This window comes from Cherax quadricarinatus, chromosome 36 (genome assembly GCF_038502225.1).
Source record: "Cherax quadricarinatus isolate ZL_2023a chromosome 36, ASM3850222v1, whole genome shotgun sequence".
Taxonomy (NCBI): Eukaryota; Metazoa; Arthropoda; class Malacostraca; order Decapoda; family Parastacidae; genus Cherax; species Cherax quadricarinatus.
In genome coordinates this window covers 28,909,327-28,932,810 of record NC_091327.1, presented here as the reverse complement: position 1 = coordinate 28,932,810, position 23,484 = coordinate 28,909,327, and the positions used below count along the sequence as shown (strand labels likewise).

The window sequence follows — 23,484 nt, the reverse complement described above, 5'->3', positions numbered from 1 at the left end:
AGCCTCCGCACTGTCGCTTGGTCTTCAGATAGTTCCTGACTATGGAACTGAACTTCTCCAGGCTGAGGGACTGACAACCTCATATTCTACGACTTCAAGGGTGATGGACTGATTACATCGTCTTCACATCTCTACTGTTCCTGCCTACTTTCTGTATTCGACTGAAGAAGCCTACTGTGTAGGCGAAACGTTTCGGAATAAAGTTGCCTAACTGTTGCCTATGTGTCTTACCTACAAACGTGGCGACGTGTCAGAGTGGGCGCCTGTGACGAGCGGGGTTCCACAGGGGTCAGTCCTATGTCAGGTGCTGTTTCTGGTATTTGTGAACGGCACGATGGAAGGAATAGACTCAGAAGTGTCCCTGTTTGCAGATGATATGAAGTTGATGAGAAGAATTCAATCGGACGAGGACCAGGCAGAACTACAAAGTGATATGGACAGGCTGCAGGCCTCGTCCAGCAACTGGCTTCTGAAGTTCAACCCCACCAAGTTCAAAGTCATGAAGAATGAGGAAGGACAAAGAAGACCGCAGACGGAGTACAGTCTAAGGAGCCAGAGACTACAAACCTCACTCAAGAAAAAGGATCTTGGGGTGAGTATAACACCTGGCACATCTCCCGAGGCGCACATCAACAAAATGACTGCTGCAGAATACGGGCGCCTAGCAAACCTAAGAACAGCATTCCGACATCTCAGTAAGGAATCGTTCAGGACCCTATATACCGTATATGTTAGGCCTATTTTGGAGTATGCTGCACCACTTTGGAACCCACACCTAGCCAAGCATGTAAGGAAATTAGAGAAAGTTCAAAAGTTTGCAGGAAGACTAGTCCCAGAGCTAAGGGGCATGTTCTACGAGGAGAGGTTAAGGGAAATCGACCTGACGACAACACTGGGGGACAGGAGAGATAAGGAAGATATGATAACGACATATAAAATACTGAGAGGAATTGACACGGTGGACAGAGACAGGATGTTCCAGAGATGGGACACAGCAACAAGGGGTCATAGTTGGAATTTGAAAACTCAGATGATTCACAGGGATGTTAGGAAACATTTCTTCAGTCACAGAGTTGCCAGGAAGTGGAATAGTCTGGGAAGTGATGTAGTGGAGGCAGGATCCATACATAACTTAAGAAGAGGTATGATAAAGCTCATGGAACAGGAAGAGTGTTCTAGTAACGACCAATGAAGAGGCGGGGCCAGGAGATGTGACTCAACCCCTACAAGCACAACTAGGTGAGTACACACACACGTAGCCAGGAGCTGTGACTCGACCCCTGCAACCACAACTAGGTGAGTAATAGGTAAGTACTCACACCAAAGTCAGTGTCAACGATCTGCCTTCCTAGTACACTGCCTCTCCTGGGGGGGAGGGGTAAAGTAGGATGGAAACTAGGAGGGAGGAAGCAGCAAGAAGAAAGAAGGAACAAGGAAGATGGATGAAAGAAATATGTGAGAGAAGAGTGGCACAGAAACCAAAGAAATGCTAGGAAGAAGGAAGCCAGGAAAAGGAGGGAGATATGGGAGGCGGAGGGAGAGACTGAAGTGGATAGAGGGAGAGAAAGATAGGAGTGGAGAGTGAAGGAGGGAGGGAGACAGACAGAAACAAAGCCTGAGTTAGGATTGAGTAGGAGGGTTAAGGAAAGGAGGAGGAGGAGGCAGAGTAAGAGTAGGGGGAGGAGAAGAAAAATCAGTGTAAGGAGAGATGAACGATCAATGGAGACAAAATGAAGAAGAATGGTGAACCAGGTGAGAGAATATTATGCAAATGATAACAAGTCACCGTAAAGGTCTGGAGGGAGAGAAGGAAGGAGGAAGGAAGGGAGGGATGGAGGGAGGGAGGGAGGGAGGGAGGGAGGGAGGGAAGGGCAGACATAGTGGAAATGAAGCAAGGAAGAAATAATTATATAAACGAGATAAAATCAGTTGATTAAATGAAAATGCTGGCTCACAGATGACTCCAACTTCATCCTGTTCCCTACTTGTATGTCTCATAACAATAAAAATGCATTCAAATGAGCTGATGTAGGTAACAGCTCTTATCTTGTCAATAAAGTTAGGGATCCTTAACCTTACCTTGTCAAACCTTGTGTAAGAAGACAAAATAAAAAGGGCTGTGGAAGGGAGGGAAAGAGGGATGGAAGTGTAAAGAAAGGAGGGGTACAGGGATCTGGAAGGGGATAGTGAAAGAGAGGGAAGGAAGAAGTGAAGAAAGAACAGGAAGAGTCTGATAGTGGACGGTTGGGAAGACAGGATGGTGAAAGGGGGAGAAAGAATGAGAGAGAGAGAGAGAGAGAGAGAGAGAGAGAGAGAGAGAGAGAGAGAGAGAGAGAGAGAGAGAGAGAGAGAGAGAGAGAGAAATGGCGAAATAGAGGGAACGAGAGAGAATGATGGAGAGATGGAATTCTGGGGGGAAGGAAAGAGACAGATGGGGCTAGAGAGGAGGGAGGAAGGATGAGGGACTTATTATTATTATTATTATTATTATTATTATTATTATTAGTATTATTATTATTAGTATTGTTATTGGTATTATTATTGTGTCGTGTTGGGTACCAGAAGAAATGGTGCCAACATAGCGCAGGTTCATCAGTAAGGTGCCGTAACGAATGGTACCATCATGGTGCAGGGTAGTAGGGTGCCAAAAGAAATGGTGCCATCATGGTGCAGGGTAGTAGGGTGCCACAAGGAATAGTGCCATCATGATGCAGGGGTCAGAGTTCAGCATTACCACCACTAATGTCCAGTCTTGTGATTGGACATCGAGAATAATAAATTATATAAATATACTGAGAGATGGTAAATAAAAATTAATATATACTCTGTAAACTTAAAAGCTGACGTGGATAGATTGAAGATAATTAAAAAAAGCTCTCGTTGCATTTCAGCGTGTATAACTGTGATGTAATGGAGAGAGAGATTATAGAGGGATAATTAATGCGAAAATATAATCTGATGACTTCGTAACTATAATTATAACAATACATAATAGCGAATGTTGATGAAAGAGGCACATGTAACATTGTTGTATCTTTACTGTGTAAGTGAAAAGTTTCATAAGTCAAGAAACCCAGGTGTTGCACATATGTCTCTCATCCATCGACCACATAAGTGTAATTGTTATATAGAGTCATATGTAACGTCAGCTAACTTTATCCAGTAACCTTTCAGTACATTGCTGAGGACATGTCAAGATATCAAACCATACCCCCGGCCGGGATTGAACCCGCGGTCATAGAGTCTCAAAACTCCAGCCCGTCGCGTTAGCCACTAGACCAGCGACGGGCTGGAGTTTTGAGACTCTATGACCGCGGGTTCAATCCCGGCCGGGGGTATGGTTTGTTTGCAATCGTGTCATTACGATTTCTTGAGTCATGTCAAGATATTATGTGCAACATGTTTGACCTAAGCTTCCTTACGCAACTATAAATGTGAAACAAACACAAACACATCAAAAGAAACACGGATATGTTACACGAAGTGAAAATTCATGGGTGTATGAAATTTATTCTGTATTAAACAAAATGTGCTATTAAGAGTGACTCGAAATTTTTGCATTTAAAAATAAAAGGGGATGTGATAACTACGTATACAGTCATAACTGGATATAGGATAACACGAAGAGGAACTCTTTACGAACTAATAACTGAGAAGACACAACACTGTTATGGAAGAAGCTGTGTAAGAGAGATCACAGGAAGCACACATTTAAAACTGGTTAATAAGAGGACTGTGGGAAGAGTGATGTGAGCTTTGGGAGAGGGAGGAGTGAGCTTTGGGAGAGGGAGGAGTGAGCTTTGGGAGAGGGAGGAGTGAGCTTTGGGAGAGGGAGGAGTGAGCTTTGGGAGAGGGAGGAGTGAGCTTTGGGAGAGGGAGGAGTGAGCTTTGGGAGAGGGAGGAGTGAGCTTTGGGAGAGGGAGGAGTGAGCTTTGGAAGAGGGAGGAGTGAGCTTTGGGAGACGGAGGAGTGAGCTTTGGGAGAGGGAGGTGAGCTTTGGGAGAGGGAGGAGTGAGCTTTGGGAGAGGGAGGAGTGAGCTTTGGGAAGAGGGAGGAGTGAGCTTTGGGAGAGGGAGGAGTGAGCTTTGGAAGAGGGAGGAGTGAGCTTTGGGAGAGGGAGGAGTGAGCTTTGGAAGAGGGAGGAGTGAGCTTTGGAAGAGGGAGGAGTGAGCTTTGGGAGACGGAGGAGTGAGCTTTGGGAGAGGGAGGAGTGAGCTTTGGGAGAGGGAGGAGTGAGCTTTGGGAGAGGGAGGAGTGAGCTTTGGAAGAGGGAGGAGTGAGCTTTGGAAGAGGGAGGAGTGAGCTTTGGAAGAGGGAGGAGTGAGCTTTGGAAGAGGGAGGAGTGAGCTTTGGAAGAGGGAGGAGTGAGCTTTGGAAGAGGGAGGAGTGAGCTTTGGGAAGAATGAAACGAGATCCGAGAGGGGTAGTTTGAAAATTATGATAATTTAAAAAAAAAAACTAGCAATCACGAGTTTAGCCCTACTCAGGTTACTCTAAATAGGTAATTACCCCTTCTCTGTTCTCTCTCTCTCTCTCTCTCACACACACACACACACACACAAACGCACACACAGAGGCAGGATCCATTCATAGCTTTAAGCAGAGGTATGATAAAGCTCATGGTATAGGGAGAGTGACCCAGTAGCGGCCAGTGAAGAGGCGGGGCTAGGAGCTATGAATCGACCCCTGCAATCACAACTAGGTGAGTACAGAGTGTGTTAGGTGCTAGAGAACACGAGAACCTACAATTACACAGGGGAAGTTACAGGCAGATGGCGTACAACAAACACTCTGCTATGAGGCAAAGAACTTTATAACCTGATTCCTCCTTTTCTCTTCTTCTCCCTCTTCCCCTTTCTTCTTTCCTTTTTTCTCTTCTGGGTTGTCTTTCTTTCTTCTGCCTTGTGTTTCTGTTCCTTCATTATTTATTTCATTATTTCCCCTCCCCCCACCTCTGTGTTCTTGCTTTCCCTCTGTGGGCACCTAGCTCCCTGTGGGCACCTAGCTCCCTTGTGGGCACCTAGCTCCCTTGTGGGCACCTAACTCCCTTGCAGTGCTCCCCTTTCTTTGTATTTGACTGGCTCCTCCTCCTTACTTCCCCATTACTACTTCCATCTCCGCCACTACTACTACTACTACCACTACTACTACTACTACTACTACTACTACTACTACTCTTACCACCACTACCTCTTCCTGCCTATATATACCCGTCCTGCTCTACTTCTGGTTAGTGTGACTTTGTAAATGGTCCAACTCGGGCCGAAACGTCGTCGTAAGCTCCTCTCTTCTATGTGCGGGTTATTTGTGTATCGTTCCAGTCACGGTATTGTGCCTTTTTTTGTTATTCAAAGGAAATAGGGGAAATTGCAAAAGAAAAGTGCTCTTAGTTCAGCCAGAGAGTAAAAATACAAGAGAATGGCTAAACTATCAAATGCAAAGGGCAGATGAAAACAGAGAACAGAGCTGTAGAACCAACAACGAATGTGCAAGAGTGAGGAGAGAGGCTAAGTAACAATTTGAGAATGACCTAGCGGCAGAGGCTAAATCTTAACCAAAGCTGCTTTCACAGTCACCTCGAAAGAAAGATAACGAGAAAAGACCAGAAGAATTCCTTGTGTGATGAGATCGCACGATGAATGTTAAAGTATTATGCGAACTGAACAAATGAATTAAAGAGGTGTTCTCAGTGGAAATTTGCATTAATACACAGCCAAGAGTAAGGGTACATAAACAGGTACTGGGCAATATACACACAACGGCATAACAGGTGATTTTTTTCGAGTATGCTGGATGCATCAAAGGTAATGGAACCTGACAAAGTGTCACCATGGATTTTGCAAAAGGGAGTAGAAGCACTGATCAACTAATCAAAATGTACAGGAAGTCAATTGACACAAGAGGTCTGATGAACAGTGAATATACTTTATAAGTCTCAATATTTAAGAAAAGAGACAGAAAGTGTTGACCTACAGACTAGTACCACTGACATGTATACTATGTACGGCAAAGGAGAAAATAGGAGTGGTGGAGCACTTGGAGAAAAGTGGTTTTATAACCAATTACCAGCACGGGTTTAGAGAGGCAAATCTTGTGTTACAAACCTGATGGACTAACAAGGTAACAAAATGAGGTAGGAGAACGAGGGATGGGTGGATATCATATTCTTGGACTACAAGAAGGTATTAATTTTGATGCTTTACCTCAATGGAGCAAAATATTGAGGACTAGGCAGGAATAACAGGGAATATACTACAGTGGTTAAAATACTAACTTAGGGAAGGAGACAGTACATGCATGAGGAGCGATGTTAGACTGGAAAGTGTAACAAGCGAGGTTTTACAAGGAATTGAGTCAAATGAGGACGAGGAAAAGCTACAAAATGATCTGGATTAACAACAGGGCTGCTCAGATAAGTGATTAATTGAATTCAGCTCCAGGAAATGCAAAGTTACGAAAATTGGGGATGGGGCACTTAGACCAAAAACTGAACATATGCTCAAGAGACAAAGGTTGAAGACCTTAATCAGGGAAGTTCTTGGGGTGAGCGTAGTGCCGAGCATATCACCAAAGGCACACATTAACAGAATTACCTCTGAAGCCAATGCTCGCTTAGTAAATCTCCAGGAATGTCAACGAAGTCATTCTTGGCTTTGTATATGATATATGTAATGCCTGTCTTGAAATATGACGCATTAGAATGGAACCCTTCACCTGATGCAGCATGTTAAGAAGCTGGAAAAAGTGCAGAGGTTTGCAACAAGACTAGTCCTAAAGCAAAGGGAAGTGACTAATAGAGGACAGAAGAATACTAGGAAAATATAATATAAAAAGTACTAGAGAACTTGATAGGAAAGATAGGGATAGACTGAGAGGCGGGAAACAGGTACACGAGGACACTGTTGGAACTTAGACATACGGATGAGTTATAGGGATGAAAGGAAGTTTTTTTTTCAGTGTCATGGTGGTCAGAAATTAGAGCAATCTTCATGAATTAGTTGAGGCAGGCTCCATACATCGTTTAAACAATAGGTATGACAGTGACCTCGAATATAGAAGGGAATTTAGCAAGGAATTGAGATGTATGGCCGGAAGATAAACAACGAACCCTGCAATCACCAATAGGTGAGTACAGACACAGACACACAGACACAGACACACAGACACAGACACACAGACACAGACACACACACACACACACACACACACACACACACACACACACAAACACACACACACACACACAAACACACACACACACACACACGCACACACACACACACACACACACACACGCACACACACACACACACACACACACACACACACACACACACACACATACACTACTCGAGCAAGACAAAAGTTTCCAGGAGCCAGCCGACCGTAAAACACAACTGGGCCTCACGAAACCAATTTGTCTGTAACAATTTAATGCCCCAGGACGCTGTGTAAGGCAGGAGTCACTGGCAGGTCATTCACTGGATAAGATGCACTCTTGTATGACCACTTACTTGTTTCAACAAAATTGGACACAGCATTGCGCTTCTGCCCAATTCTTTGTAACAGTTACATAGTGAAAATGAGAGCTCTGTTTCCTGGTTGATCTCTGACACACGACAGGTAGGTGGCTTCCAGGAGATGATGAAATTTGCCTGAGCTGAAAGACTTCACTAAGGCCTTGAGGGTATCGTTTATACCTTCAGTAACCATGAGAGCTTAAAGATTTCGTTCCTCCAAAGAGGGACTCCTTGGTATGATGAAGGGCTCTTTATCCAAGAAATCTGAGCTATCTTCCCCCCTGAATTCATGCATTGTTACCTTCTGTTCCCTTGGCGCATCGTATGAATGTAATAATAATAATAATAACAATAATAATAATAATAATAATGATAATAATAATAATAATAATAATAATAATAATAATAATAATAATAATAATAATAATAATAATAATAATAATAATAATATTTTGGTTATTACTGGGTTTTATGCTGAGGTTGTGGTTGCGGTTTTTTGTGGTTGTGGTTGTGGTTGTGGTTGTGGTTGTGGTTGTGGTGATGTGGCTTGTGTGATACTGATGCCATGGTAACAACTACACCCCTTGTGGATAGTCCTAATTTGCTACTGCTACTTCGTTAATAGATGTTTATATCTCAGTACATGCTACTTCCCTAATGCATAGGCTGACTTGCTACTGTCACTTCCCTCGTTTATATGCCCCTTACACAGAGGAGATTGTCATCCTTACAACAAGAGCATTGGAAATATTATTTTATTATTTTTTTATTATCACACCGGCCGATTCCCACCAAGGCAGGGTGGCCCAAAAAGAAAAACTTTCACCATCATTCACTCCATCACTGTCTTGCCAGAAGGGTGCTTTACACTACAGTTTTTAAACTGCAACATTAACACCCCTCCTTCAGAGTGCAGGCACTGTACTTCCCATCTCCAGGACTCAAGTCCGGCCTGCCGGTTTCCCTGAATCCCTTCATAAATGTTACTTTGCTCACACTCCAACAGCACGTCAAGTATTAAAAACCATTTGTCTCCATTCACTCCTATCAAACACGCTCACGCATGCCTGCTGGAAGTCCAAGCCCCTCGCACACAAAACCTCCTTTACCCCCTCCCTCCAACCCTTCCTAGGCCGACCCCTACCCCGCCTTCCTTCCACTACAGACTGATACACTCTTGAAGTCATTCTGTTTCGCTCCATTCTCTCTACATGTCCGAACCACCTCAACAACCCTTCCTCAGCCCTCTGGACAACAGTTTTGGTAATCCCGCACCTCCTCCTAACTTCCAAACTACGAATTCTCTGCATTATATTCACACCACACATTGCCCTCAGACATGACATCTCCACTGCCTCCAGCCTTCTCCTCGCTGCAACATTCATCACCCACGCTTCACACCCATATAAGAGCGTTGGTAAAACTATACTCTCATACATTCCCCTCTTTGCCTCCAAGGACAAAGTTCTTTGTCTCCACAGACTCCTAAGTGCACCACTCACTCTTTTTCCCTCATCAATTCTATGATTCACCTCATCTTTCATAGACCCATCCGCTGACACGTCCACTCCCAAATATCTGAATACATTCACCTCCTCCATACTCTCTCCCTCCAATCTGATATTCAATCTTTCATCACCTAATCTTTTTGTTATCCTCATAACCTTACTCTTTCCTGTATTCACCTTTAATTTTCTTCTTTTGCACACCCTACCAAATTCATCCACCAATCTCTGCAACTTCTCTTCAGAATCTCCCAAGAGCACAGTGTCATCAGCAAAGAGCAGCTGTGACAACTCCCACTTTGTGTGTGATTCTTTGTCTTTTAACTCCACGCCTCTTGCCAAGACCCTCGCATTTACTTCTCTTACAACCCCATCTATAAATATATTAAACAACCACGGTGACATCACACATCCTTGTCTAAGGCCTACCTTTACTGGGAAAAAATTTCCTTCTTTCCTACATACTCTAACTTGAGCCTCACTATCCTCGTAAAAACTCTTCACTGCTTTCAGTAACCTACCTCCTACACCATACACTTGCAACATCTGCCACATTGCCCCCCTATCCACCCTGTCATATGCCTTTTCCAAATCCATAAATGCCACAAAGACCTCTTTAGCCTTATCTAAATACTGTTCACTTATATGTTTCACTGTAAACACCTGGTCCACACACCCCCTACCTTTCCTAAAGCCTCCTTGTTCATCTGCTATCCTATTCTCCGTCTTACTCTTAATTCTTTCAATTATAACTCTACCATACACTTTACCAGGTACACTCAACAGACTTATCCCCCTATAATTTTTGCACTCTCTTTTATCCCCTTTTCCTTTATACAAAGGAACTATGCATGCTCTCTGCCAATCCCTAGGTACCTTACCCTCTTCCATACATTTATTAAATAATTGCACCAACCACTCCAAAACTATATCCCCACCTGCTTTTAACATTTCTATCTTTATCCCATCAATCCCGGCTGCCTTACCCCCTTTCATTTTGCCTACTGCCTCACGAACTTCCCCCACACTCACAACTGGCTCTTCCTCACTCCTACAAGATGTTATTCCTCCTTGCCCTATACACGAAATCACAGCTTCCCTATCTTCATCAACATTTAACAATTCCTCAAAATATTCCTTCCATCTTCCCAATACCTCTAACTCTCCATTTAATAACTCTCCTCTCCTATTTTTAACTGACAAATCCATTTGTTCTCTAGGCTTTCTTAACTTGTTAATCTCACTCCAAAACTTTTTCTTATTTTCAACAAAATTTGTTGATAACATCTCACCCACTCTCTCATTTGCTCTCTTTTTACATTGCTTCACCACTCTCTTAACTTCTCTCTTTTTCTCCATATACTCTTCCCTCCTTGCATCACTTCTACTTTGTAAAAACTTCTCATATGCTAACTTTTTCTCCCTTACTACTCTCTTTACATCATCATTCCACCAATCGCTCCTCTTCCCTCCTGCACCCACTTTCCTGTAACCACAAACTTCTGCTGAACACTCTAACACTACATTTTTAAACCTACCCCATACCTCTTCGACCCCATTGCCTATGCTCTCATTAGCCCATCTATCCTCCAATAGCTGTTTATATCTTACCCTAACTGCCTCCTCTTTTAGTTTATAAACCTTCACCTCTCTCTTCCCTGATGCTTCTATTCTCCTTGTATCCCATCTACCTTTTACTCTCAGTGTAGCTACAACTAGAAAGTGATCTGATATATCTGTGGCCCCTCTATAAACATGTACATCCTGAAGTCTACTCAACAGTCTTTTATCTACCAATACATAATCCAACAAACTACTGTCATTTCGCCCTACATCATATCGTGTATACTTATTTATCCTCTTTTTCTTAAAATATGTATTACCTATAACTAAACCCCTTTCTATACAAAGTTCAATCAAAGGGCTCCCATTATCATTTACACCTGGCACCCCAAACTTACCTACCACACCCTCTCTAAAAGTTTCTCCTACTTTAGCATTCAAGTCCCCTACCACAATTACTCTCTCACTTGGTTCAAAGGCTCCTATACATTCACTTAACATCTCCCAAAATCTCTCTCTCTCCTCTGCATTCCTCTCTTCTCCAGGTGCATACACGCTTATTATGACCCACTTCTCGCATCCAACCTTGACTTTAATCCACATAATTCTTGAATTTACACATTCATATTCTCTTTTCTCCTTCCATAACTGATCATTTAACATTACTGCTACCCCTTCCTTTGCTCTAACTCTCTCAGATACTCCAGATTTAATCCCATTTATTTCCCCCCACTGAAACTCTCCTACCCCCTTCAGCTTTGTTTCGCTTAGGGCCAGGACATCCAACTTCTTTTCATTCATAACATCAGCAATCATCTGTTTCCTGTCATCCGCACTACATCCACGCACATTTAAGCAACCCAGTTTTATAAAGTTTTTCTTCTTCTCTTTTTTAGTAATTGTATACAGGAGAAGGGGTTACTAGCCCATTGCTCCCGGCATTTTAGTCGCCTCATACGACACGCATGGCTTACGGAGGAAAGATTCTTTTCCACTTCCCCATGGACAATAGAAGAAATAAAAAAGAACAAGAGCTATTTAGAAAAAGGAGAAAAACCTAGATGTATGTATATATATATATGCATGTGCGTGTCTGTGAAGTGTGACCAAAGTGTAAGTAGGAGTAGCAAGATATCCCTGTTATCTTAGCGTGTTTATGAGACAGAAAAAGAAACCAGCAATCCTACCATCATGCAAAACAGTTACAGGTTTTTGTTTCACAGTCATCTGGCAGGACGGTAGTACTTCCCTGGGTGGTTGCTGTCTACCAACCTACTACCTATTTTAGCTTAAAGCGTCAAGTGAGGTACGTTGTGGGTACCAGCGCCTCGTCACTTCTCAGTGCGAGCTCGCAACAAGAACAACAAAGGCCGTATGACTCGTGTGGTAATCCACACCACCAATACCAGAGTTCAATTTCCAGGGTCTTCAAAGGGGAGTTTCAGAAATGCAGACTGTTGTCCTCTTGTTCGCTTGGTGAAAACCTTGGCGAGGTGAAGATTGCCAGAGGTCTCTTATACACACGCAGCTAAAACACGTGTAGAGAGAGAGAGAGAGAGACAGACAAAGACAGAGACACAGATAGACACATATACAGACGCAGGCACACACACACACAGACACACACACAGACACACACACACACACACACACACACACACACACGCACACACACACACACACACACACACACACACACACACACACACACACACACACACACACACACACACACTCAATGCACAATTTCAAAAGTAGACATGATAGGAGCAAAAGTGTGATATTTCTCAAGACGAAACGTTTCGCTCGCTCAACAAGCCAAAATGTCTTACTCATCAACTTGTCGTTATTTCATACAACTAATATGACAGAGACACCAATAATGGCGGCCAGAAGCCGTGACTCGACCCCTCGCAAACACAACAGGGCTAGTACTAAAGGCAATCCAGCAGTTACATTGTCACGAGTTTCGCTGAGAAGAGAGAGAGAGGAAAAAACTGCACAAAGCTGGCTAAAAACTAGCCCCTGCCAAGCTCGCCCTGACGTTCGCGTTGTTCAATAACTAGAGTTCAAAGTTGGCTCTGACTCGGGGTGGGATCCCACGCAGAGCCCTTGCCTTTTGAGCTCCGGAATGCCGTGTTATTGAAATTGATAAAATTGAATTAGCCGGCCCGGTGGAGATTGTAAATTTGGCCCAGAGCGCGCTCAGCCGAAGATTTCCTCTCACCCCCCCCCCCCGTCATCCCCACTTGAACCTTGCAACTGGATTGGACCTTGTTGATCTCTCATCCGCTTCCTCATCTTCCCGTCCTCTCGCTTCTCCTCCTTTTTCCTCTTTTTCCTTTTCATCGTCCTAGCGTGCAGAGTAAACCTTTATTTACAGACATGTTTCGCTCTAGGTAAAGCTTTACTTATAGCAAAACGTGTGTGTGTGTGTGTGTGTGTGTGTGTGTGTGTGTGTGTGTGTGTGTGTGTGTGTGTGTGTGTGTGTGTGTGTGTGTGTGTGTGTGTGTGTGTGTGTGTGTGTGTGTGGGTGGGTGTGTGTGCGCGTGCGTTCCTATCCATATCAACTTTCTATGTTTCGAAATATCGAGTAAATTGTGCTCATGTCTCTCCTGGTTCTTCGATTCTCTGGCGATAGATGTAGCTCTCTTACCCATAATTCACATCCCAGCCATGTTAATTCTTCGGCCAACCTTGCAGAGAACCTTTGAACTTTATATTATCTGTATGTTAAATGATGCAAAGGTTCTGTACCAGTGCCACATGTTACATATCGCGAGTGCAGTGATCAGACGATCTCCTTGTTCAAATTCCTGAGGACTTTCAATTAATTTGCTGGTGATGCGCATGTCGCGGATGGTATTTCTCTAACATGTTATTACATGTCTGGTTGAAGTGGCGCTTGTTCATAAAAAGTTCGCGTTCATCACTTGAAATTCGGTCACACTGTAGCTGAATGATAAGCTCAGTACTGATGCATCTCCTCCACTCTACCTCGTTCTAATCTTGGCGTTTTATCTCACATTCTTCTTGCAGTCTTGATGTTTTATATCCTCCCCTCATCCTTGTTCTAGCCTTGATGTTTCATGTCTTTTCATCCTTGCTCCAGTCTTAATATATTTTATCTCCATCCCTCGTCCTTGTTCCAGTCTTGACGCTTCATCTCCTTTCTTCCTAATCCAATCTTAATGTTTTATAGCCTCTCATCCTTGTTCCAATCTTCTTTTCATCTCCGCCCCTCATTCCTGTTTGACTTTATGTGTGTTGGATTAAGACGTTCTTTGTGTTCAGTAGCAGTACTCATTGTTCCTCCATGCACGTGTACATTGCTCCACATTTATTTCTTCGTGGTGGAAATCTCAAATTGCTGAGAGTCACATTCTGGTGCTGTCATCTCCTTGATGCTTCGAGTGACCTCATTCTCATCCCAGCAATACTATCTGTGTCTCTTTGTCTCTCGTGGCATTGCAGGTTATTGGCACTACGATCATTATTCCAACTGATACCGTTGTTCCTGAAATGTAATTCGAGAACCACCTGCAGTCTGATTCTACCATTTCGTAAAATCTCTTTTTGTTTTGACTAAAAAGGCTTCCCTTCCACTACCCCAGATATCTATTTATATTTTTATCTGATATACCTCAAGGAATATTCCTTCATTTTTCTCAAGAAAACACTATCAGCGATAATTCATTCACCTAGTGAATGATAATCAAACATTTAAGAACTCACGTCAGATGACCCAGTGAAAGTTGTGACTCACCTGTGCTCCCACCTTCACTACCTACTCTACGGATTCTTCTTGTACGTATGGAATTATTCAACCTGCACAAGATCAACTACTTTCCTATAGTTGGCCTTATCAGATGTAAGCACGGTAATTAAAGACATCTACTGGCAGTACACAGACTTTGATCGTCTGGTGAACATTCGGTGAGCGGTTACTTACCGACTTGTCCAGGAGGAGTTGAGAAGAGAGATTCAGTTACGTCATCTGTGGTAATCGTTCCAGCAGCTTAGGCTCTCAGTCCGTCCCCCGGCATATATCCCATTGTGACCCCTGTTTCTTTGAGACAGTTTGTGTTCACTGTTTATTATTCAACTGACTTGTTGTAAGGAAAGGGTAAGAGACTGGTGGTGCGATAGTGGCTCTTCCCTTTCCGTATAGCCAATAATGGACGGAACTACTTACATATACAGAAAAGCCGTGGAGGGTAAAGCGAAGACAGACTATGTGCGTGGTCATTAAGTACAAGAGAACTGCTAAGACGTACTTGAACAGCACCAACTCCATCACGCCCGACGTTTGATGTCTGGTTTCTAGGAGGCGCTGACGTGAAGAACACCCAGCCGTCTCTCTTTTAACCATTTACAAAGATACATACGTACATGTGTGTGTATGTGTGTGTCGTGCCGAATAGGTAAAATTGGTCAATTATCAAGAACTCATTTAAAATTAAGTCCTTTCTAAAATGTACTCTTGCATGTTTAAAGATATATTTTTTCATTTATGTTAATGTAAAAAATAATAATTTTGTACCAAAAGAATCCTAGAAAACTTACCTAACTTTATTATAACAAGCGCAATTTAATTTAGCCTAATCCAACTAAATATATTTTAGATAATTCTACAATAATATAATGATAAACACAATGAATATATTTATTTTCTTTAGGTTCAGAATGATTTTTGCAGAATTGCTGCGTACACAAATTTTCGTTTGTCTTATTGGGCAAGAAGAGCGTTGCTATTTAAGATAAAAATCACAAGTTTTATCTATTCGGCACGACATATATATATATACACATAATTATCCAGCACTGCAGGCCTGCAACACAAGTACCCGAGTTTTTGCAATGGGTGTTTGTCAATGTTCTTTGTATTGTTCCTTCTTGCTGGTCGAGTTTCTGCGTTGTTGTTGTGGAAGTGATAATACCAGCAGCGAGACGTAAGTTTGAGGAACCTCTCACTTTACGTACTTTATTTAATATATCGCTTAACGGTTTCTGTCGTGTTTTACGTGTTGTTAGTATTGAATATTGGGTGAGATTTACAACTGGAGAACTTTGCAAGCTCATATGCAATTGTTTATGTTCCGATTCTGCAACTATGACAATTCAGTGTAATCCTCGTATGGTAAATGGTGTGCAAGGACCTGGTGATCATTCCTGTGATCGTTCTATTGTAGAAACTCCAGAAGGGATCCTACTAGGGGCAGGGCAACACTAATCCGCAATGAGTTTGACGTTTGACTAGCAAAGATTAATTTAGAAACTACCAGACAACATCGAACCTTAGTTAACGAAGACTACGATGGAATGAAGGAGGGAAGAGAAAGTGTCGCAGTAAATACGATGAAGACTTCAACTTACTACCAGTCTCTACTGAAGCAAAACCTGAGATATTCTTTAGAAGTGTTTGACAATCAGTCTGGAACTTAATATAGCAAAAAGAACACAGAGCTGCACTACTTCATACAATATTACAGGATGCAACACTTGAGTATGTAGCATGTACGTCAGACGACTACATGAAGTGCGATGTAATCAAATTGACAGTTTTGGGGCTTATAAGTATATTCTGGCTAAGTACCGGCGAGAATATAAACTGGGTGATATAAATGGTTTAGAAAACTTACAAGTTGAAGATTGAGACACTGGTGCAACATTTGGGAATCTTTATCGAGGAAACGTTTCGCCAGCCAGTGACTTCTTCGGTTTAATACAGAGAAGAACGGTGGAAGATGAGGAGTTTAAAGTCATCAGTCCCTCAGCCTGAAGATTCCAGACTGAGGAACTGATGACCTTAAACTCCTCTTCATCCTCCATTGTTCTTCTCTGTATTGGACTGAAGAAGTCACTGGCTGGCGAAACGTTTCCTCAATGAAGATTCCCAAATGTTACACAAGTGTCTCACTCATGAACCGGATACACGTCGTCACTGGCAAACTAATCTGAAGTCGTCTCATGAGCGTCAGTGTTTCAACAAACAGTACAACTCTGCAGGAATTATTTTTTTAAGTGAACTGAGCAGTTGGTATTGTGGATAATTTTGGGGGAACTAAATCACTCCGACAATTTAGACATTTCTGACGGATGAACAACTTAAGTTTGTGAGTACGTTATGTTGGCCCACACATTTGAAGTGAACTTACAAGACCACAAAACGAAAAAAAAAATCTAGCAAGCATTAGAATTATTTTTTCTGGTGTGTATGGTAAAAAAATAAATGTCACAGTCCTGTAAGAAACTGATACTGTAATAAATAAACATATAAATTAAATTTACAACGAAAATAATTCAATAGATAGACTTTAAAATGAGTTGAGGCAGAAATAAAAGCAGTTAGCTTATAAACAAAATATATTCCCTGAGAATTGCTAAACCCGTAAGGGTGATACTGAATTTTGGGAAAGGGAAGCAATAAATCTTTCATCCAAGGAAAGGGAGGGCAACTCCACTTTCTTGGATTAAGAACCCCTCTCTAGCTTCAGGGCTCCTTTTACACCCTTCTACTTCCCTCGTGATGGACGTACATGCTGGACCTCTAAGGGGTAACTGCTGTAGAAATCGGCAGTGTATGCAAAATGTATTTTATAATTAAATAAAAATTGGATACATCGGCATTGTGCTGCTACCCTATTCTATATGCGAGTGGCACAGTGGAAACAAAGCTTGTCATGATTCCCTGTCACCTTCCATCACAAAGGCTGAGCTTCAAACAAGGTGTTGACATCTGTCAGCCTAAGCTGGAAGTGTTCAGGATGGTTATGAGGATATCGTCAAGCAGTTCAGCAAGACTTAAGTTGCTATAATCTGGGAGTTACTATAACCTGGGAGTTACAATAACCTGGGAGTTACAATAACCTGGGAGTTACTATAACTTGGGAGTTACAATAACCTGGGAGTTACTATAACTTGGGAGTTACAATAACCTGGAGTTATAATAACCTGGGAGTTAGAATAACCTGGTAGTTACTATAATTTGGGAGTTACAATAACCTGGGAGTTACTATAACTTGGGAGTTACTATAACTTTGGAGTTACAATAACCTGGGAGTTACTATAACTTGGGAGTTACAATAACCTGGGAGTTACTATAACTTGGCAGTTACTATAACTTGGGAGTTACAATAACCTGAGAGTTACTATAACTTGGGAGTTACTATAACTTGGGAGTTACAATAACCTGGGAGTTACTATAACCTGGGAGTTACTATAACTTGGGAGTTACAATAACCTGGGAGTTACAATAACCTGGGAGTTACAATAACCTGGGAGTTACTATAACTTGGGAGTTACAATAACCTGGGTGTTACAATAACCTGGGAGTTACAATAACCTGGGAGTTACTATAACTTGGGAGTTACAATAACCTAGGAGTTACAATAACCTGGGAGTTACTATAACTTGGGAGTTACAATAACCTGGGAGTTACAATAACCTGGAGTTATAATAACCTGGGAGTTAGAATAACCTGGTAGTTACTATAACTTGGGAGTTACAATAACCTGGGAGTTACAATAACCTGGGAGTTACAATAACCTGGAGTTATAATAACCTGGGAGTTACTATAACTTGGGAGTTACAATAACCTGGGAGTTAGAATAACCTGGTAGTTACTATAACTTGGGAGTTACAATAACCTGGTAGTTACTATAACTTGGGAGTTACAATAACCTGGGAGTTACAATAACCTGGAGTTATAATAACCTGGGAGTTACAATAACCTGGTAGTTACAATAACTTGGGAGTTACAATAACCTGGGAGTTACAATAACCTGGGAGTTACAATAACCTGGAGTTATAATAACCTGGGAGTTACTATAACTTGGGAGTTACAATAACCTGGGAGTTAGAATAACCTGGTAGTTACTATAACTTGGGAGTTACAATAACCTGGTAGTTACTATAACTTGGGAGTTATAATAACCTGGGAGTTACAATAACCTGGGAGTTACAATAACCTGGAGTTATAATAACCTGGGAGTTACAATAACTTGGGAGTTACAATAACCTGGTAGTTACTATAACTTGGGAGTTATAATAACCTGGGAGTTACAATAACCTGGGAGTTACAATAACCTGGAGTTATAATAACCTGGGAGTTACAATAACTTGGGAGTTACAGTCTTTCAGGATAGCCTCTCCCATACACAGGCGAAATGGATTTTTTTAAGATATCACCATCATCTCTGGGTGAGGGTGAAATAAATCATACACAGGAGGCAGAGGAAAAGGAGAGGTAACTGGAAAGAGGATTATGGATATCAAAATACCGAATATCTAACTACATATATCAGTAGTTAACATTGCAGTCTTTGTAACAATAAGAACATAGAATGGTGCTAGCCTCGTGATAGTTTTTCCTTCTTTTCCCGTGGGTTTAGCGCTTAGTTATATAATAATAATAATAATAATAATAATAATAATAATAATAATAATAATAATAATAATAATAATAATAATAATAATAATAATAATAATAATAATAATAATAATATTTTAAAAATAAAATGATGCCACTCATTCTGAATGAGAGTTACATAAGTACATATATGAATATTCACACATACACACACACACACACACACACATACTGAGAGGAATCGACAAGGTGAACAGAGACAGGATATTCCAGAGATGAGACACAGCAACAATGGGTCACGATTGGAAGTTGAAGACTCAGATGAATATCAGGGATGTTAGGAAATATTTCATCAGTCACAGAGTTGTCAGGAAGTGGAGCAGTCTGGGAAGTGGAGGTATGATAAAGCTCATGGAGCAGGAAGAGTGACCTAGTAGCGACCAGTGAAGAGGCGGGGCCAGGAGCTGTGAATCGACCCCTGCAACCACAACTAGGCGAGTACACACACTCACACACAAATACAGTACATGCATATATATATATATATATATATATATATATATATATATATATATATATATATATATATATATATATATATATATATATATATATATATATATTGTATATGTGTGTGTGTACTCACCTAGTTGTGGTTGCAGGGGTCGATTCACAGCTCCTGGCCCCGCCTTCTTACTGGTCGCTTTCCAAGTGCTTTCGTGAAATCGCAAAAGCACTTTGAAATTCACTATTTCTCAAAGTGGTTATTTTGCAAATTCTTCCGGACAGCCTCAGTGATTCAGTAGGGATACAGGACCGTAGCTATGCCAGTACCATTACCGAATAGGAGACTCTTGCTGTTCCAGCGCCAAAACCTAGTGCAGCACTGGCATACAAACTGTCAAGTTGAGATGGCCCTATCGCTGAAAAGGTGCTTGCCAACATGCTAAGGACTGTAACATCAGACCGGGAGACTACCCGTTTCCAAGCTGTGAGCGTGCACCACCCTGGGGACTTCCTCTGAACAGTTCCCATTTCGTTAATCGGACCACACGTCGACCCTAAGACCCTCCGTATTGCAATGGCTCTCCGCCTCGCTGCCCAAATTAACACGGAAAATACGTGTATTTGCGGCGATGCGCAAGCCAACCAATATGGTCTACACAGTCGTAATTGCTCTAAAACAAAGGGCTAGCATGCAAAACATAATGAAGTCAATGACATCATAAAGAGAAGCCTTGCTACAGCTGGATGCTTAGCCGAGAGAGAGCCCTGATTACTAGCCGCCAACAATACTCACAACCTCGTAAACCGCCCCAACAGGATCACCATCTATCCTTGGAGAATGGCAAGCTCTTAGCATGGGACTAAAGCTGCGTGTCGATACTGGTTAACACCTACATGCATCAGTGTCGGGCGACAGGGAGGAGCTGCTGATCACAGGGAGGAGTACAAGATCGGCAAGTACAGAGGCATAAGCCAACAGTATCCATTTGTATCAGTGGGATCAGAGACCTTTGGATCATGGGAGAAAAACGCCACACCACCAGGGACCCAAGGGCGGCCGCTTTCATGTTCCAGCGCCTCAGCATGGTCATCCAAGGGGAAAATGCTTGCTCCATACTTGGCTTACGTCCGGCTTTGAAGGAGATGGAGGAGATTCATAATCGTTGATATATTGTACCAGTGTATTGATGTTTGTGTTTTTATTTTTGTCAGTGTATTTTCTCTATAAGTAAAGTTCACACTGTTATATATATATATATATATATATATATATATATATATATATATATATATATATATATATATATATATATATATATATATATGTATATATATATATATATATATATATATATATATATATATGTTATTGCATATATGTATATACACATACACACCATACTATTATATATATATATATATATATATATATATATATATATATATATATATATATATATATATATATATATATATATATATATATATATATATATATATATATATATATATATATATATATATATATATATATATATATATATATATATATATATATATATATATACAGAATTCATTTCCATATAACTGGAACATCACTAACTGCAACATAGTGCTTGCAGATTTAGGATGGAGACATGATACCTTCAAGTGCCTCATTGTAGATAAAGTATCGATGCAGTTGCAAGTACTCCATTCTACCAGGTCTGAAGTCATCGAGACTGGTCACGCAACTACACAGCACACCATGGGGGAAGTAAGACACAAAGTAAAGGAAGACATGAGGGGTGACAGGACCGGGAGAAGGGCAAGAAGGAAGAGAAAGGAGGGCGAGTGTATGGAACTTGATGCATGGGAGAAGAATGAGAGAACCGAGAGAAAACGAGGAAAGGCCAAGGAGGAGAAATTTAAAATTGATCCTGAACCTAATAGCAAGATAATGGCGCGAGAATGAACGGAAAAAATATGGAGGACAGGTTCCAAAGTTAAATAATTAATTAAGGTTAGAACAGCGTGTGCTGTAGCCCGACTTTCAATCTTTCAATGTGAATAAAACAGATGGACGAATAAATATCGATGGAATTATATACCAACGACTATGTTAATAATGCTCTATATGCCGTTCATGGTATTGTGTTTCGTCCACCAGGGAGAACTGATACAGTCCCTGGCGGACCAAATATTTCAGTAAAATGTCATAAGTCTAATACTGTCTTATTAACATACAAGTTAACGAAAGAGAGACATTTCAGTATGTAAAGCTCATAAAGTGAGTTATAAATTGAAAATATGTAAAAAGTAATTCCACAAAGGCAACGAGACAAGAACCATTACAGCAGCTTTTTAAGAATACTGCTGTTACCTCTTGTGGGAACTGGGAGACGACCTCATGCCAGAATCTCTTCAAGGGAAGGTCTCTTGTTCTAAGGAGTTGGAGCTACCCTCCTCTTCCTTAAATAAAACCTAATTACTTCCTATTTCCCAGGCGCTGTATGACCACTACTAGCAAGCAATGTCCCATGGAGATTATATTGTACCAGAGAGAGAAAGAAAGAGAGCGGCCCGCCAGCCCGCCCTTCCGCCCGCCCTCCCGACAGCCAACCAGCCCTCCGGCCAATATATATATATATATATATATATATATATATATATATATATATATATATATATATATATATATATATATATATATATATATATATATATATATATTATATATATTCAAACGCTCAGGGGAGAATCTCGAGTTTTCCCTGAAGTCAGTTTATTCTTTTCGCCATTAATGATGGTCTCCGATCCAGTTACAGAGGTGGTGCCTCTGTATATATATTATATATATATATACAGTTTGAATGTCCAATAAATAAAAATGAAACAAAACTGTCCTTTATATCACTGAGAAAAACACGGCCTGTAAATGGCACATTAGAAAAATCTTCACTATAAGATTGCATAATTCACAGTGTTTGGTGGAAGAGAGAGGAGGAGAGGGAAGAGAGAGAGAGGAGGAGAGGGAAGAGAGAGAGAGGAGGAGAGGGAAGAGAGAGAGAGGAGGAGGAGGAAAAAGAGAGTTGTCCTGTACAGGGTTGGTGACGCCACCAGCCTGGTTTATGAGTCTTCTGTGGCAAATGTTTTCCCCATCATGCCAGGAAAGGTAGGTAGAGAAGAGTGGGCGTGTGAGTGAGCGGGCGTGTGGGTGGGCGGGCGTGCATGGAAGGGCGGGCGTGAAGTTGTAGCATGAGGAAAGGTCAACACGAGGAGGAGGAGGAGGAGGAGGAGGAGGAGGAGGAGGAGGAGGAGCAGCAGCAGCAGCAGCAGCAGCAGTAGCAGGAGCAGGAACAACAACAGCAGCAGCAGGAGCAGCAGTAGTACCAGTAGTACCAATAGTACCAGTAATAGCAGCAGCACCAGTAGTACCAATAGTACCAGTAATAGCAGCAGCACCAGCAGTAGTAGCAGCAGCAGCAGCAACAACAACAACACCAGCAGCACCAGCAACAACAACAACACCAGCAGCACCACCACCAGTAGGAAGAATCACAAGTTTGAAGACACATGAATCCCGCGGGCACTGTTTTCCTGGGACCTCCATGTCGTCACGATGGTGGGAAGGAGGGAAGGAGAGTGGCAGGGAGAGCTTGGGTGAGGGAGGGAGGGGGTGTGAGTAAAGAGAGATAACAGGAGGAAGAGGATGAGGAGGAAGAGAAGGAAGAAGAGGGAGAGAAGAAACATGGTGATTGACCTTAAAATATTTTCTCTGCTCTATCCTCTAATTTCAAGTTAATATTCTTTAAGGTAATATTCCTCAGCTTCGGTACCATTATTATTAAAAGCGTATGTACTTTGGTGTCAGCACATTTATCGTCGGGTGTACAATGTAAAGAACAATACACGAAGAACAATACACAAAGAACAATACACAAAGAACAATACACAAAGAACAACACACAAAGAACAATACACAAAGAACAATACACAAAGAACAATACACAAAGAACAATACACAAATAACAATACA

At 41.6% G+C, this 23,484-nt stretch overlaps 1 protein-coding gene across 1 annotated transcript in view; it reads right to left on the bottom strand.

Annotated features, from left to right (window-relative positions):
• Positions 1–23,484, bottom strand: part of LOC128691303 (lachesin) — a 242,900-nt gene that overhangs the window by 211,722 nt on the left and 7,694 nt on the right. The window lies entirely within an intron of this gene.